Source organism: Mus musculus, chromosome 6 (assembly GCF_000001635.26).
Source record: "Mus musculus strain C57BL/6J chromosome 6, GRCm38.p6 C57BL/6J".
NCBI classification, from domain to species: Eukaryota; Metazoa; Chordata; class Mammalia; order Rodentia; family Muridae; genus Mus; species Mus musculus.
In genome coordinates, this window is record NC_000072.6 from 140,501,589 (window position 1) to 140,517,737 (window position 16,149).

General features: G+C 43.0%; 1 protein-coding gene across 45 annotated transcripts in view; it reads left to right on the forward strand.

The window, feature by feature from the left end:
- The window catches only part of Plekha5 (pleckstrin homology domain containing, family A member 5), a 173,472-nt gene that overhangs the window by 77,950 nt on the left and 79,373 nt on the right, over positions 1–16,149 (forward strand). Inside the window, exon 1 of one of the 45 annotated variants that reach the window (XM_006506877.3) lies at positions 13,327–13,472. The exons of 43 other annotated variants lie outside the window; for them this stretch is intronic. The gene's annotated coding sequence lies outside the window, so the exon portion shown is untranslated. Of the gene's footprint in view, positions 1–13,326; positions 13,473–16,149 lie in introns of those variants that run through there. One more of the 45 variants, XM_030255079.1, reaches the window with a different exon arrangement.

Genomic DNA, 16,149 nt, shown 5'->3' on the forward strand with positions numbered 1-16,149 from the left:
TATCCAGTGTTAACTCCAATTTTTTTCTACTTTAGAAAGAATGAACTGGAGAATGAGCTAGTTTGTTATTAGAGAAAATGCTGACTTAGACAAATTAATATGATTGATTTATGATCTGTCTTTAGCAAATAAATTACACTTCTAGGCAGAGTGTAATTCCTTCATCACAAAGTGTCAGTACGCAGCACCGAGGGGACAAGCAAGCCCATTGAAATATGAGCAAAGGATTTGGCAAGGTGATCCCCAGCGACACACAGCACATGAGATGTGTCCCCCACTGGTCACTGGGACACTTGAATTCTGCAACACCACTGAGACCTCACGGTGTGCCTGCCTATCCATTCGGGTGCCTCTGGTCCACTCTGGGCTGTGTTGAGAGCTGTTCAACTCCAAGTAGCCAGGAAGCAGAGAAAGAGGGAGGGGAAGCAGGAAAGGGTGGGGCGAGTGACCTTGCAGTGATTTACTTCCTCCCAGTAGGCCCTGACTCCTAGTTTTCACCAACTTCCCATGATGCAGCATGTGACGAGTTCATTAAGACGTCTGAGACCTAAGCATCCAGTCACGTCTCAGAAGCCCATCAGTTTACAACCAAGCCTATAGCCAGTGGGCACACTAAAGCCCACAAGCGCTCTCTGTTGAATGCATGCTGGGTCAACATTCCGATCCTCCTGATTGTACAGCCTTTCACACGTTGGTGCCAGGCTAAGCAATAGCTACATTTGTTTCTGTTCAGCATTAATAGAGAGATTTGGCCTGGTGTGTTCATGTTCATTTCCCAAATAGCAATCCCACAGTGTCTACTCAGCAGACACCTTTATATTTTGTAAAAGTATGGTAGAATCACATACTACACTATAAGCAAAGCCTAATGTAGTGATTTGTTCTTTTGCAGCTTTAGGGATCGCAGATTTATTGTACATGTGAACAGTTTGCACACACTCTATTGCTATGTACACTCAATTTTTTATTGAAATAGTGAACATATAAAGAACTGGCTTGAGTTCTAGAGACTTCTTCCCCCTCCCCCCACCCCCAAACCCCAGACACGGTTTCTGTGTGTAGCCCTGGCTGTCCTGGAACTCACTCTGTAGACCAGGCTGGCCTCGAACTCAGAAATCCGCCTGCCTCTGCCACCCAAGTGCTGGGATTAAAGGCGTGCGCCACCACGCCCGGCTATATCCAACTCTTAAAAGGAAATTTCAAATGCTACATAACAAAAAAGTACTCCATTAATAATATACAAATAAGAGGCAATAGAAAAATCTATGTCAGAAATGTCTTTAAATCAAACCCACAGAGTGTGGAGTGTCTCTCTCTCTGTGTGTGTGTGTGTGTGTGTGTGTGTGTGTGTGTGTGTGTGTGTGTGTGTGTGTCTGTGTGTGTGTGTTTAACATAAGCACACTGGTTTTTATTTTAGCAACTGTCTTATTGTATAATGTCAAATTCAGATCTCTCTCAGAGCTGGGCTGGCTGGCTGTGCTTAGGTCAAGTGTGGATATTTAAAGGAAGCCTCTGTTACCCTGCCACAGCATTCAGACCCCCTGCTTAGGGAGATAGCTACCAAGTTGCTTTTATTTGAGCCTACATTTTGCTTGGCAACTAGGTCCTGTAAGCCAAGGGTTGCTCCTAGAAGACTCGTGACTGTTGTGCGGTGAGAGGTGTGGATGGATTATTCCCCTTCCGTTGTCTTGTGGGATCCAGCAGTATAGTGGTGCATGCTTATAAACCTAGGATTGGGGAGGCTGAGGCAGGAGGATCCTAAACCCAGGCTAGGCCATCGTAGGCTGCATGAAGAGACCTTGTCTTGAGAGAGGTAGAAAACAAAAGCACCCGTCAAAGCCCATCCAGTGGGTCGGCCGTTTCTAACGTCTGTGTCAATGCATCTGTAATTTACGCTCCTCAGAGCCAGTTACTGAAGTCGCTGCTTACATTAATATACCCTCGTCCTTTCACATCTAAAAGAAAAGTAATGCTTTAGAAACATGTAGCTGATTCAGAGTTGTAATTATAAACGACTCCCAAGACTGATCGCCATTTCAAATGTTTCGTTTGATTGACACTGCTTCTGCTATGTGAGGAGGTTTGGTACAGTCTGCCAATTCCAACTGATTCCATCTTTTGTGGTACTTTCTGTTATGCAGAACTCATACTCCTTGTGTTGTTGATGGTCACTGTCCCTGCATCCGTTGCACTGCTTGCACTTCTCACTGATTCCAGTGTGCTTCTTTAACTTGTCATAGACGGGGATGGAGCCCTGGTACCTGCCAGCCTGCTCTCCACTCTGCCCTAAAACTTTCTCCAGTTGGAAAGGGTCCTGATTGTAGTCTATATTTTTTCCCCTCTCATTGGCTTTGAGTACATGAGCTTCTTAGGTCCTAGGCATAAATAATAATTACTTTTAGATAATTAATTCTCTACCTCTGCCAGTAATTGGTTTATGATAAAGAGCTCCTGTGTAATTTAAATACAAGGTAGTATGTCCTTTAAGTAAAACATGCCGAGATGGGCATTACAGAGTTGCAATAAACCCTCCATTTCCTACTTCATTATCCTAGAGTAATAGATCGTTTTTCGAGATTTTTTGTTCCAAAATGACTGCCAGCTTGCTTTTATTTATTTATTTATTTATTTATTTATTTATTTATTTATTTATTTATTATTCAAAATAAATTTTAAAAAAATCAAGAGAAGAAAAATTTAATTTCTAGCTGAATGAGTTTCCCTTTAAAGCATTTTTCAGAGACATCTCAGTTTGTTTTGTTCTTTTAATCAGCTACACCAATGAATATGGCCATACCAAGTTGTAGGGATGCCTGGTACCTGTACTTTTAGTTGGCTGCCTTTCTTCACTGAGTGAAGTTGGACAGGACAGGAAACATAAGCATTAGGCAGCAAAGATGATCTCCATGCCACTGCAGTTACTAAAGTCTGGCCCTACTAAGAGTTCCTTAGTGCCTGTTGTAGAAAGTCCTTTGTAAGAGAATATTTTATCCAGGATCTAAATAGTAATAAATGTGGAGTCAAACTTGTCTCATTCTCTAAAGGAAAACATAGTTTTCTTCTATATCCAGGTCCTTCTGGGTTTGTTGCTGTTATTGACATAATGTGGTCATTTGTTTGGAGTTGGCTTTTTTTTTTTTTTTTTTTTTGGTTTTTCGAGACAGGGTTTCTCTGTGTAGCCCTGGCTGTCCTGGAACTCACTTTGTAGACCAGGCTGGCCTCGAACTCAGAGATCCGCCTGCCTCTGCCTCCCGAGTGCTGGGATTAAAGGTGTGCGCCACCACGCCCGGCTGGAGTTGGCTTTTTAAGGCAAGCTGTTACTGTGCATCCTAGACTAAGCTAGAATTCACTGTAGGCTCTGGCTCAGGCTCCTGAGTGGGAAGCACCATGCCCTGCTTTATCCGTGAGCAGAGGAGGACTTACAGCAAGGTGGTTCCTATTCATCCTGCTGTGCAGCAAATGAAACTGCCTCACGGGGAAAGGGGAAAGAGAAAACCATTCCTGAGGATGTCAGTGATAAACTCGAACCTTCTTGTCACTTAGAAGCCCCATGAAAGTTCCTTTCTCAGACCCCTCTCTACCGTGCATAGCCACTTACATGTAAGCTACATTCCCAGCCTCTGGTTTGGTTGAGACAGTCTTACTACACATCCCGGACTGACCCCAGACTCACAGCCTCCCTGGCCCACCTGAGCCTTTGCAACCAATGCTTACAGAAATGCACTGCTGCAACCAAGTCTGGCACAGTTGTGAACCTCTCTATTTTTAAAAATTTTGACTTCTGTGCAACCACATGTGGGAAAGTGTGTGTGTGTGTGTGTGTGTGTGTGTGTGTGTGTGTGTGTGTGTGTGTGTGTGTGTGTGAGAAAGAGAGAGAGAGACAGACAGACAGACAGACAGACAGGGATTTGAGAATTTTACACATGACTAATGGATTGATTGCAGCCATCCCTCAGGCTGCCCGTCCAGCCCTCCTATATCCTCTCTTAGCCACTTTTCCTCTCAGCTTTCATGTGTTCTTTTAAACTCCCTGCGTCCACTTAGCCCTGTGTGGTTTTTATCGGGAACCACATCCAAAGGAAATGGACTCCTCCTCCTCCCCAGCAGCCGCAGCTCCCACTGTGCGGGCCTGGCATGGGCTCCACGAGCCTCTTCCCACCATGCTCCATCCTGTGCAGGTAGCCTTGTGGCTCAGATTCTGTTCTTCGTGTACATCCTTATAGAGTCCAAGATCAAAATGATACTTCTATTTTACTTAGATAATTTATCCCAGTTACTCATAGCCAATTTACATACCTTTTTTCTTTTTCATTTTTTTAATGTTCCTACATGGCCTAGAAACATGCTTCTTTTACAGAAAAATGGAAAACATTATCTTCTGTAAATATTAAACAAATGACAAATATATTATTAGCCAAGGAAATTAAATCTCAACCCAGGCTGGTTTGTTTGACTTTGACTTAACTCTAGACAGCAAAATATATACAGCATTTCTAATAGAGGCTATTCTCCTGTCTTCAGTAAAAGAAAAATCTTGTGGGCTATATAAGGAGGGGTGTGTATAGATGAGTGTGTACGCATGGGGAGTATGTACAAGGGAGTATGAGCAGGTGAGAGTGTATACAGAAGAAAAGTTCAAAGAGATAAGGTGTGTGTACAAATGAGATGTGAAAAATAGCAGACAGTTTTCCTTCAGTTCCAGAGACGAGTCCAAAAGTAAATACGGCAGAGTCCGTGTGTTCTACATAAGTGGATAACAAAGAAATGTACAGTGTCCTTCTTGTTAGTTGTAGAGAAAGTGGGAGACTGAAGAGATGACAGGTCAGTTAAGAGCATATGCTCCTCTTGCAGAGGACCCACGCTTGCTTCCCAGTGCCCTTGTGGAGCAGCTCACGATCCTGTAACTTCTGCTCCAGGACGTCCATGCCCTCTTCTGGTCTCTTTGGCCACTGTATGCACATGCATTGCACATACATGCACACACATAAGTAAAAAATAAATCTTTTAAAACTAAGAATTAGTTGGAGCAGGCAGACATGTTGTTTAGACCTTTTATTGAGTCCACAGCACAGCTACAAGTGGCTCTTCTGTGCCAAGGCTAAATCTCCTTAATGCATTCTGCCCTGTATATAGAGTTTTCATTCTACAGTTTGCACATACTGCCATTGCAAATTTTTCTAAATATTTAATACAGTGAAAGTATGGTTAAAGATTAACTACTCTCTCCACTTTTTCCCTATTACATTTGAGACAGTGTGTGTGTGTGTGTGTGTGTGTGTGTGTGTGTGTGTGTGTGTGTGTGTGTGTGTGTGTGTGTAAACGTCCAGGGCTAATACAGACGTAACCACATGCTAGCTCAGAAGTTGAAATAACTCCTGGCAGCTCAAACTCAGGACACAGATGCTGACCAGTTTTAGTGCATCCTTGCTGCCTTGTGTTTGCTGAGACAGGGTCTCGGTGCTCATTGTGCAGAGCACACTGGCCTCCAGCTCACAGAATTCACTGCCTTTGCCTCCAGAATACAGGGATTAAAAGTGTGGCCACCAGGGCCAACTGTTTTGTTTGCTGCCTGTAATGTCTTACCTCACACCTTGATTTATAGGTAGTTGGATAAATGAACTAGAATTTGTCCTCGAGAGTCCATGAATGCATACTTTCTTTTTATTATGCAGAAAAGTTTGTTTCACCCCGTGGGGGTAGGTGCTTTGAAATAGAAATATGTAGTTACTCACAGGACTGATTATAACAGGCAGTGTGACCTCAGCTAGCAGCTTGGGCGAAATCTCCCGAAGAAGATAGTATTTGAACAGGACTTGAAAAATATAAGTTGGTGAGGCACACAGTTTATAAACGAATTGAATTAGCTGTAACTTACCTCATGCAAAAAGCAGAATTTAGAAAGGATTGGAAGAAGAAAGAGAATTCTTAAAGCCTTAAGTCAGAGTCTTACTAACTGGCCTTAGGAAAAAAGGTCACCTTGCTCATTAATGACCTGAGAACTGGATAGTCTCAAATTCAGAGCTTCTGGATTCTCTTAGTTAGCAAGTATGTTCTAGTAGCTTCCACTCCCTACAGAGGACGAGTCTAGTGGTATGAGGGGCTTTCTCATTATAATTGGTTTCTTCCTAAGCAGGTGTTTATGGACTGACTGGATTCTTACATCTCTTCCAAGTACTTATTCCAGACGTCTGCTGCTTTGTGAGGTTTTATCTCTAAAAGAACAGCAACCTGAAACAATGGAAACTCACCCCCACACCCATTCTTGATTTTTTTTTTTTTAAACACAGTTTCCACCTCCTGGGAGTTGAGCTCACAGGCATGGACCACAAGGTCAAGCGCATTCTACTATTTCCACATCAGAAAGATTTGTATTAAATGACTAAGGGGGTGAAATCCTTAACTAACCAATGAGACACCTTACACTTACTGTCTTACCGTAGTGTTAGGTACTGGGAGGAAATACTAGAAACAGGGCTCCTTTCCCATTACAAGAGCTTCTATATTGAATATTAATTATGAATAAATTGGCCCCAGATGATGGATGGGATCGGGTTTCAGATTGAGGTATTTGGAAATAAATCTCTTGCAGAGTGAATGTTGCGAATCCAGATAGATCAAGTAAGTCAAGGGCAGGGGTAGCATTTTCAAGATTACAATCCACTGAGAAGTGAAATCGTAAGTATGTAAGGACTCAAAACTGACAGTGTGGCCGCTGGGCTGTCGGGTGTCTCACAGGCGTGCCTTGTGCTTGAGTGAAACACGGGTGCTGGTGTAAGTTCTTATGAGACCCCTGCTGAACTCTAGTTTTTGGTTGTAGATCGTATCCTGTTTGTCGTCTGTCTGTCCATTTGATACATATTGTGTTTTGGCTGGACGTGTGTAGTATCTTTTTACCGTTTATGTGCCTGGTACCCACAGTGACCAGAAGCGGTTCGGTCCTCTGACTCTGTGGTTACAGATGGTTGTGCCATGTGAGTGGTGGGACTCAAACCCTGCTCCTCTGCTAGGGCAGCATGTGAGCCTAACCACTGCCAAGTGGAACCTTTCGCTGTGGTTTTTAGAAATGCTTTGTTTTCGTTTGTATATGTACACCCACTTTGGAGAGTTGGTTCTCTCCTCCCATCGGCCTCAGGGACTGCATTCATGTCATGAGGCCAAAATGGCAATGACTTTTACCACCTGAGCCCTCACTGGCCTTCTCTTCTGTCTTCATGAGGCGCGGCTCCTGCGGTAGACTTTAGAGATACGTGAAAAGAAAATTGGGATTAGTTGAGGTTTAGGACTCCCCACGGATTTGAAGTTGATTGGCTTCAGCAGTGTAGTGGGCTGTCTGTCTCCACAGCTTTTCTTGGCTTTCTCCTGACCATGTGATCAGTGCAGGCCTGAGACCTGCTGGGCAGAATTGTACAAGGCACATGAGAATTGCCTTATTGTTAGTCATCTTTCTGTAAGTAAATAGTTTGTCTGCTAGTGGGTAGTGTGTGTGTGTGTGTGTGTGTGTGTGTGTGTGTGTGTGAGAAGTTTAGACTTTTTGCTGACGTGTGTGCTCCGAGCATAGCTACCCCTAATGGATTTCATCTTGAAATAGTCGGATGGCCTTCGTTTTGTTAAGCAGTTTCCACATATCCCCCAGGCCATTAGCCATTTCCTCCTCTGGGCTCTCAAACCAGGTTATGTTTTAATGATTTGTTTACAGCCCGCTTTCTCCTATTAAGCTGTCAGTTGGGCCTGTGGTGACCTTGAAAGAGGGACTTTATCTTACTCTCCCCTTTGTTCCCGTGGCTGACCACACTGTAAACAGTGAGTAAGCCGTCTTCGTCTTCGTTGTTGCGAGGGCAAGAGACTTCACAAGCGCCATAATGTCATAAACCAAGTGCTAGGCTGCCTTGTCCCTTCTTCCTCTCCCCAGGTGGAGACTCTTGGAGCAGATCTCTTGTTTCATTTCATTGTTTCTTGGAGCAGTGCGTTGTGGAGCCCCTGGACCACTGTGTGATGCTGCAAACGCTGAGCTAGGTTTTTGTCTGATTTTGAAAGTCCTGCTTTACTACGGGATCACATGTAACCCAGGTGCATGAGAGGAATGGCAACGTTGCTTTTTAGTACATTATTTTGTTCATCTGCGTAGCTGATGTTTTTGTTGTTGTTGTTTGTTTCCAGGTTTATAGTTGTTTGATTGTTTCCTTAAAACAGGATAGGATGTCATGGTTTTTGTTTTTTGTTTTTTTTTAACACTGTAGCTGTCCTCAGACACTCCAGAAGAGGGCATCAGATTTCATTATGGATGGTTGTGAGCCACCATGTGGTTGCTGGGATTTGAACTCCTGACCTGTGGAAGAGCAGTTAGCGCTCTTAACCAGGCCGTCTCACCAGCCCGGATGTCATGGTTTTAATGTTCATATACTTGAGCCCAGGTCACTAAGTGTTGTTATTATTTTGGAAAGCCCTGGAAGCTTTACAAGGTTGGCCCTCGAAGGCTCCTTGGCCCCTGGTCCCTGTGTGTTGTTTCCTCCGCTTCCTGCTCTTCTATGGTGTGCTCGCTCAGCCTCTAACACTCCGTGGTCCTTCCTCCATGAGGCGAGCTGCTTGGGCATGGTGTCCCTGACATGATGCAATGCAGATAACTGAGAATAAAGCAGTCCTCCTGTAAGTTAGTTCTGTCAGATAGTATGTCTAAGCCATGCAAAAATAACTAATAGAAAAAATTGGTACCAGGGGAGTAAGGTCACTGTAACTAAACCTAACAACATGATTATTAGGTTTTGAAAACTGATGTATAAGAAGAATGTGAAAGAGTTTGAAGGCAGACTAGAGCACCCCTCCTACAGTTCGTTAAGCAAAGCTAAGTGGACCATTCTGGTAGGAGTTTAGAAAGCTAGAACCTTATAGAAATACACAGTAAAGACTATTCTGTGAGGTTTAAAAGGGAACATGACTCTATTAGAATTGGACTGGAAACCATTCATGTTATATTCTAGCACAGAATCTGTCTCTAGTTTATGCATGTCTGAAACCTTGAAAGAGTATAAATTGAAAAATGATATAGTGTTCAGGCTATGCCATTGCTAGTGCTAGCTGCACTACCACTAGTTTTCATTGAGAATTGGGAGCTTTTAAAAGCAGAGCAGAAATTCATAGGAAAACATACAGTTTGGCCAGAAAAGTAGTTTCTTTAAAGTTGCAGGCAAAGAAGCCATTAAAGAGAAGCCAGACAATTTATACAAGAGTGTTAAAATTAAAAGTACCTTAGATATTTCAGGAATTGAGAAGTCCCCATTCCTGGTACCAAAATGTATATTCTAGGGTTTCTAGAAGATCAGAACTAAAAGAAGGTGTATGGAGGGGGAGAGAGTGAGTGATACAAGGAGATTTATTAGCGTGGCTTACGTAATAGAAGGCAGGGTAGCTGTGTGATGGCTACCTGCACGCTAGAGAGTCCCTGGTGCTGAGTCCACATTGAAAGGCTGGCACTACTGGGGCCTGATGTCCATAGATGATGGCAACAGTGACCTTGGTTTCTGGAAGAGGAGAGCTTCCACATGTACCCTGACTCCCTCTTCTCAGTTATATCCATAGAATTTCCATCTACCACTTACCCACATGCCAGTCCTTTTTAGAAATGCCCTCCAAACATACCCAGGATTGTGCTCCTCCATTCCTAGACATCTATCTCTCAGTGGAGCCATTTTGCTAACTAAGTCAAGCGATCACCAAGAGCCTCACGGGATCGCTCCAGCTAGCCTTTACCTCTCGATCCTCTGGTCTTGGTGCTCCTAGATGTTGGGGTAGATATGTGTGTCATCCCATTCGTCTTAGTGAATTTCTAGGTTCTCTGTTGCAAAGCTGTCCTGATGAGGACGTCTTCATTAGATAATAGGGAGTCTAATTGCTTTAGAGGTAATAAGCCCAATAGCCGGGCAGCAGTGGTTGTATGCCTTTAATCCCAACACTTAGGAGACTGAGGCAGTTGGATCTCTTGAGTTTGAGAACAGCCTGATAAGGCTGCACAGAGAAATCCTGTCTCAATAACAAACAAACAAACAAAGCTTTCTCTATTCTAGTACTCTCACTCTAAGTTAGTATGATGTCTGGTATTGGATTCGCCTTTGCCTTTGGAATTGTGAGGGAGGTTTATTGACTTCTTTTTGACGTCCCCAAGGTGGGATTGTTTTCTTTATTAGTGTAAAAAGTTTAAGTTGAATATAATTGAAATTAGCAAAATCTTAACCTAAAAAAGGAAGGGAGGATTCTGAGCCATATGTACAACCTCTGGATTTAGCAAACTGTTGGCCTGCTTTCTTATAGCTCAGACTACATAATGAAGCAATTCTGTCCTCTGGATTTAATTTTTGTTAAGACAGTTTCATAGAGAAGGAATGTTTTAGCACCCATTAGGTTGTGTGTTAGATTTGGTGTAAGACAGCTCCAATTAACATATTTGAGAAGTATTAGACCATTAGCATTCTAACAAGTTATTTACAGCAAGTTTGGTAAAGTGGTTTGTCCATTCTTGTATAAAATTACTGTTTTGTGAAAGAGGCATGAACTATAGAAGAAATACAGTCAGCCATTAGATGAGTCAGCTTTTGATTATGTGGCTTTGTGTGACTTTCGTGGTTCTCACAATAAGCCCATAGGGTTATATTATTAGACTTGTTTTCCATGGAGAAGGCTGAGGCTAGGTGACCTGTCTGTGATCAGAGAGCTGTTGAGAAGGCACTGAACTTGGAAACTGCAGCATCCAACTCCAGGGCTGGTATGCTGTGACCACTGATGAGGCTGGTCTCCTCCTGCAGGCCTGCACATTCACAGACAGACAGTGAGGCAGCACAACACTTCACTCTGTTATGTTTACAAGGAAGCAAAATGATGGTCACTGTTCAGGCTGAGCCAGGATACAGGGAGAGAAACCGGGTGGAGGACAATAGAAATCTAAAGCTCGGTCCTTCCCCCATCTCTTCCCCAAGACTCCCAGAGCGTCCCTGATCTGTGGCTGTGGTCTCTGCATCGGTCTCGGTCAGCTGCTGGGTGGAGCCTCTCGGAGGACTCTGAGGCTAGGCTCCTGGCCGCAAGCACAGCAGTATCATCAACAGAGGCAGGGTTGTTTCTTGCCTGTGGGATGGGTCAGTCACTTGGTTGGCTATTCCCTCAGTCTCTGCTCCATCTTTGTCCCTGCACTTCTTGCAGGCAGGACACATTTTGGGTCGAAGATTTTGTGAATGGGTCAGTGTCCTTATCTCTCCACTGGGAGTCCTGCCTGGCTACAGAAGGTGGCTACTGCAGGCTCCATATCGCCCACTGCTAGGTGTTTCAGAGCAGTCCCCATCCCATGTCTTTGGCTTACTCTCCAGATGCCCCAGTCCCTGCTGAGTCTATTCTCTCTCCTAGCCCTGCCTACGCCTGATTTCCCCCAGCCCCTTCTCCTTTCCCACCCAGTTCCCTCCCTCCATCTACCTCTGATGATAATTTAATTGCTCCTTCTGAGTGAGAGTCAAGCATCCTCCCTTGGGCCCTCCTCGTTATTTAGCTTCTTTGGGTCTGTGAATTGTAGCATGGGTATCCTGTACTTTATGACTAATATCCACTTATAAGTGAGTACATACCATGCATGTCCTTTTTCAGTCTGTGTTACCTCACTCAGGTTGATATTTTGTAGTTCCCGAGGAACCCAGAGGGGATAGGAACTCCACAAGGAGACCAACACAGTCAACTAACCTGGACTTCTGGGGGCTCCTGGGGACTGACCCACCAACCAAAGAGCATACATGGGCTAGACCTAGTGCCCTCTCCCCCACACGTATATAGCAGGTGTGCAGATTGGTCTTCTTGCAGATACAACTGGAACTGCGGCTTGCCATAAATCTGTTGCCTGCCTGTGGATCCTGTGCCCCTAACTTGTCTGGCCTCGGTGGGAGAGGATGTGCAGTGACTAGTCCTGGTCCTGCAGTGACTTGAGGTGCCAGGATGGGTTGATACCCGGGGGGTAGCTGTGATCAGTGTTGCCTGCGCCCTGGCCTGTTCACCGTCTGACCCTACCTGCCCTTGAGGGCTGGAGGTAGGTGGTATGGAGACAGCAACACAGCCTCTGGAGCAGGAGAGAAACATGCAGCAAGCTCATCTGAGCACTGCTGCAAGCTCCTTTAGTACCCTCCACCCAGGCCCCATTGGTTCCAGAAAACATCTCTTCTACACAGCAGTTCCCCATTGGCTGGCATTGTCTGGGCCAGCAATCCTGGTCTCTCGGGCAGTGCTTAGTTAGGTCCTCCTGCAGGTGCTTTTGTGGCTTCATAGCCCCCAGTGTTTACATAAAGGTAGCCCCACTGTTCCTGCTACAGATCAGAAAGTAAATAAATAAATAAATTACTTGAAAAGAAAAAGAATTAGAGTACAAAAGAATAAAGAAGTTTGTTTCCTTCATTTAAAAAAAAATGTAACTAAAGCTATACACACTGTGTGAGATCCATTCAGAATCTAGGGATTATCCTATGTGGCTAAATACGGAAAAGTCCTAGCACAGCCAGTGCCTTGGGTTGGGTTGGGTTGGGTTGGGTTGGGCTTTTTTTGGTTTGTTTTGTTGTTGTTGTTGTTGTTGTTGTTGTTGTTGTTTGTTCATTTGTTTTGTTTTGTTTTTTGCTTGTTTGTAGTAAGAAATAGAAAATAAGTAGCTATTATGGTTAGCTAAATGATAGGATGTCATCTAAGAATGAAAGTTAGGAAAGTTATACTGTGGTAGCCTCCTGTGAATTCCCACCTATGCACACAAACTTTGGTCAGGGTGTGTTTCAGCAGGATGTCTTTGGTCGTCAGCACAGCAGTGGCAGTGCCTGGGCAGTGCTGCCTCCCAGGCGGTAGCTGCAGTCAGGAAACATCACTAGGGAGGCCCAAGTGCAGACACAGCCACTCCGTTATTGTTTCTGGGGAGTGGAAATCCAGAAATCTGTTGAATTTTGAAACAATAAGTAGTGACTTGGGAAAGAGCAGAGTGGGTGGGGACATTTCAATTGGAGTGTCCTTTTAGTTGGTATGCTTACAGACAGAAAATGCCCAATAATGTAGAACACTTATTTTCAATTTCTCACTAGGCATTTTCTTCAAAGCTATCTGCAATCATATACCTTGATACTTTTCCTTATCTTCTATGCCAAATTTAAGGAAATTGAAGTCAGGTTTTTGGTTTTTTTTGGGTTTTGGTTGTTTTTTTTTTTTTGGCTAGAAAGCAAGCTTAATCATAACACATTCTTCCTGGAGAAACTGCTTTAATTTGCGGCTGCAATGACAGGCTAGAGTGACGTCAGTGTAGTGTCAGACTTCAGAGTGGCAGGCCAGCCTGAAAGCCACAGTGCATTTCCTTAGTGTTTGGTCCTCAGCAGGGCTCACCGCGAGCTGCAGAGACAAAGGAATTGACTCTTTCCACCCCAGGCCTCCTGTGCCTGCAACTGAGTCCTGAAGGGTGTGGTGTGGGTGTGACTGAGGAGGTGAGTGAGGCTCCTGCCCTAGTCCCACGCAGGCAGGGTGCATAAATAGTTCTAAACTATTAGAGTCATAGACATGACTTTCAGATGACCTGAACATTTTAAGATAGCAGTGTCAGAAATATATTCCTCTTAGCTTGTCCTTAACATCCAGCTACGTAAATACACTGTAGACATAAATTACTTTCAAGCCAAGAATTTTTGTTTTTAAAAAAAGAAAAAACAAAACTCAGTTTATCTTACTTAATTTTTTAACTTACTCAAGTGAAAGTTGGGTACTTCCCCCCCTCAGAATTAGATGAATAATTCTTAGATGTTGTTGTAGAAAATATAGAAAATATTACTGTATTATGTCTTAAAATTTTAGTGTAGTTTAAGTTAATGAACAATTAGTTAAAATTGCCTTTGTTTCTCTGATCTGGAGGGCTGTTTCTGTGATATGATTCAAAGTTGGAATCTTTTCTAACCTAAACTTTCAGAACAAAATACTAGCAGAAAATATTAGAGACTGTTTTTTCCATTGAAAGAAATTTTAGAAACATGTATGCCTTTAAGAATATATTCTTACTAGCAATATCAATTCATGTTTTTTTGAGCTGTAACATGAAGGGCTTTGGTTGGAAAGCATTGACTGATAGAAGAACAGCGTGGTGTGTGAGCCTCCTTTGTCGTCCGGAAGCTCCTTTAGCTACAGGTTCTTGCCAGTCTTACAGACGGGCTGTGTTTATGCTGCACATATTGGAGCTCCTGAAGCCACCCCACTGATGTTTATGACAGCATGCTTTTCCTAAGGTTCAGTAGCAGTTTTGATTTCAACATGTTAAGAATAGATGTTTTATATGGGGGAAAGGCAATAATTCTTAATAAATAATATGTCCTGCTTCAATTTTATATGACAAATAAAGATAATTTACTGTATATATTTTATATGAATAACATTTTATGTTATAAGATTCCAAATTTAAGGACTAGGTTGCTGCCTTAGCAGTATAGTATATTTTACTACATATTTGGAAGCATAGAAGTAGGGTTTCAAGTTCATTTTATTTAGCTTGACAGCTTTAAGAGTCAGTTCCTTTTTCCCTGAACTTATTGAATTTTTCAGCTTCCACCTAAGATTCTGCCCAAAGCTAGAAAATTTAGGAAGTGCTGTATATGGAAAAGTTATGAATATTTCTATTCCCTTTAAAAATTTATCATGAATTCACTTAAAATAGTTTAAGATGCTTTAAAGCCTGAATTTTAAACCAAACCAGTGCCTTGGTTACTATGGTCCCATGCCTGGAACAGATGAGGCACTCAGTTGAGACAAAGATGGGTTTGAGGCATTATGACATCAGAGGTCATTGGCTGCTACCAAAGTGCAAGTGAGAGGAATCTACTGTGACTTCCTTTTGAATGAATAGGCAGTTAACTCTGACAAAAGATGGTAAACATAGCTGTAGGGAGACGACTTAGAATGAACCTCAAAGTTTCCTTGGCTCTAAAGTAGACGATGTACCTGGCGAGAGTTTGTGTGGTAACCTCAGATGACTAGCTCAGCCCTTTTCAGGCTTAAACTATATATTTTGTTCTCTTGTGATGAGCAAAACTAAACATTGGGCACATTGGCTAATTAATAACATGTCGGCATACATAACTAAGTTTCTAAGTGAGTTAAGTGAGAGAGGAGAATTGCCTCAACCTCTGTATTAGAGAGGTTCTATCTTACTGTGAACTTGGAAGCCTGCACACTCCAACTGAGGGTCAGTGCCTCCAGACACAGGCCCTGCCTTAAGCCCCTGCCTCCCCTGGGCGCACACAGCTGCCTGCCCATGTGCTAGTTGTTTATCTGCTTAAGGAAGTGGCTCTTTGGGTTGGATTTTTATCCCACTCTTGCCCTGGGTGCTGCATAGCAGCAATTACTTGTTGACTAAACTGAACAGTAAGTGCTTGGGTAAGTCTCTGCTGTCCATATTTTGTCTATAGGTAGGTAGGTACTCCTTGTCACTGTTTACTTATATTTGAGGCTGTGTTGCTAGTGCTCATTGAATGAATAAAAAAACAGAAGCATTTTCTGTGTAAAGAATGATGCATTCTTTTTAAAGAGAATTGAGCTTGTTTCACGTGGGTATTATTTGACTTAATTCTCATGAAATAATTGTTTCAACACAGCTGTGTAGTTTCTAAAAATAAGTACATAGAGTGGAGAGAATAGACAAGTTAAGAAGCTAGAGAGTTGGCTTAGTGGTTAAGAGCAGTGGCTGCTCTTCCAGAGGACCCAAGACTGGTTATCAGCATGGTCCCTCAAAACCATCTATAGCTCCAGTTCCAAGGAATGCACCTCCCTCTGCTGGCAGCCTCAGGCACTGCGTGCACCTGGAACACTCAAATACAATCAATGCACATACAATTTTCAAGTATTGTAAAAGAATAGGTAAATTAAGTCATTAGCATTTTCTGTTTGAACTGAATTATTTACTTTGTCAATTTGACTCTTAAAAAGAATGGCTTCATCTACAGTAGAGCTGTTGGGCTACTTCAAATTGTGGTAGCTTACATGTGGGTCAGAAGTAGGTTCCATGTCTAAAGAGATAAGGTGTAAGAACTAGCGCCTGAACTTGGCTCTTTCTAGCTTGCTGTTAGCGTCCTTCCCATTGGTACGCTAAATATCTATTTAATCTATGCTACTACAGAATAT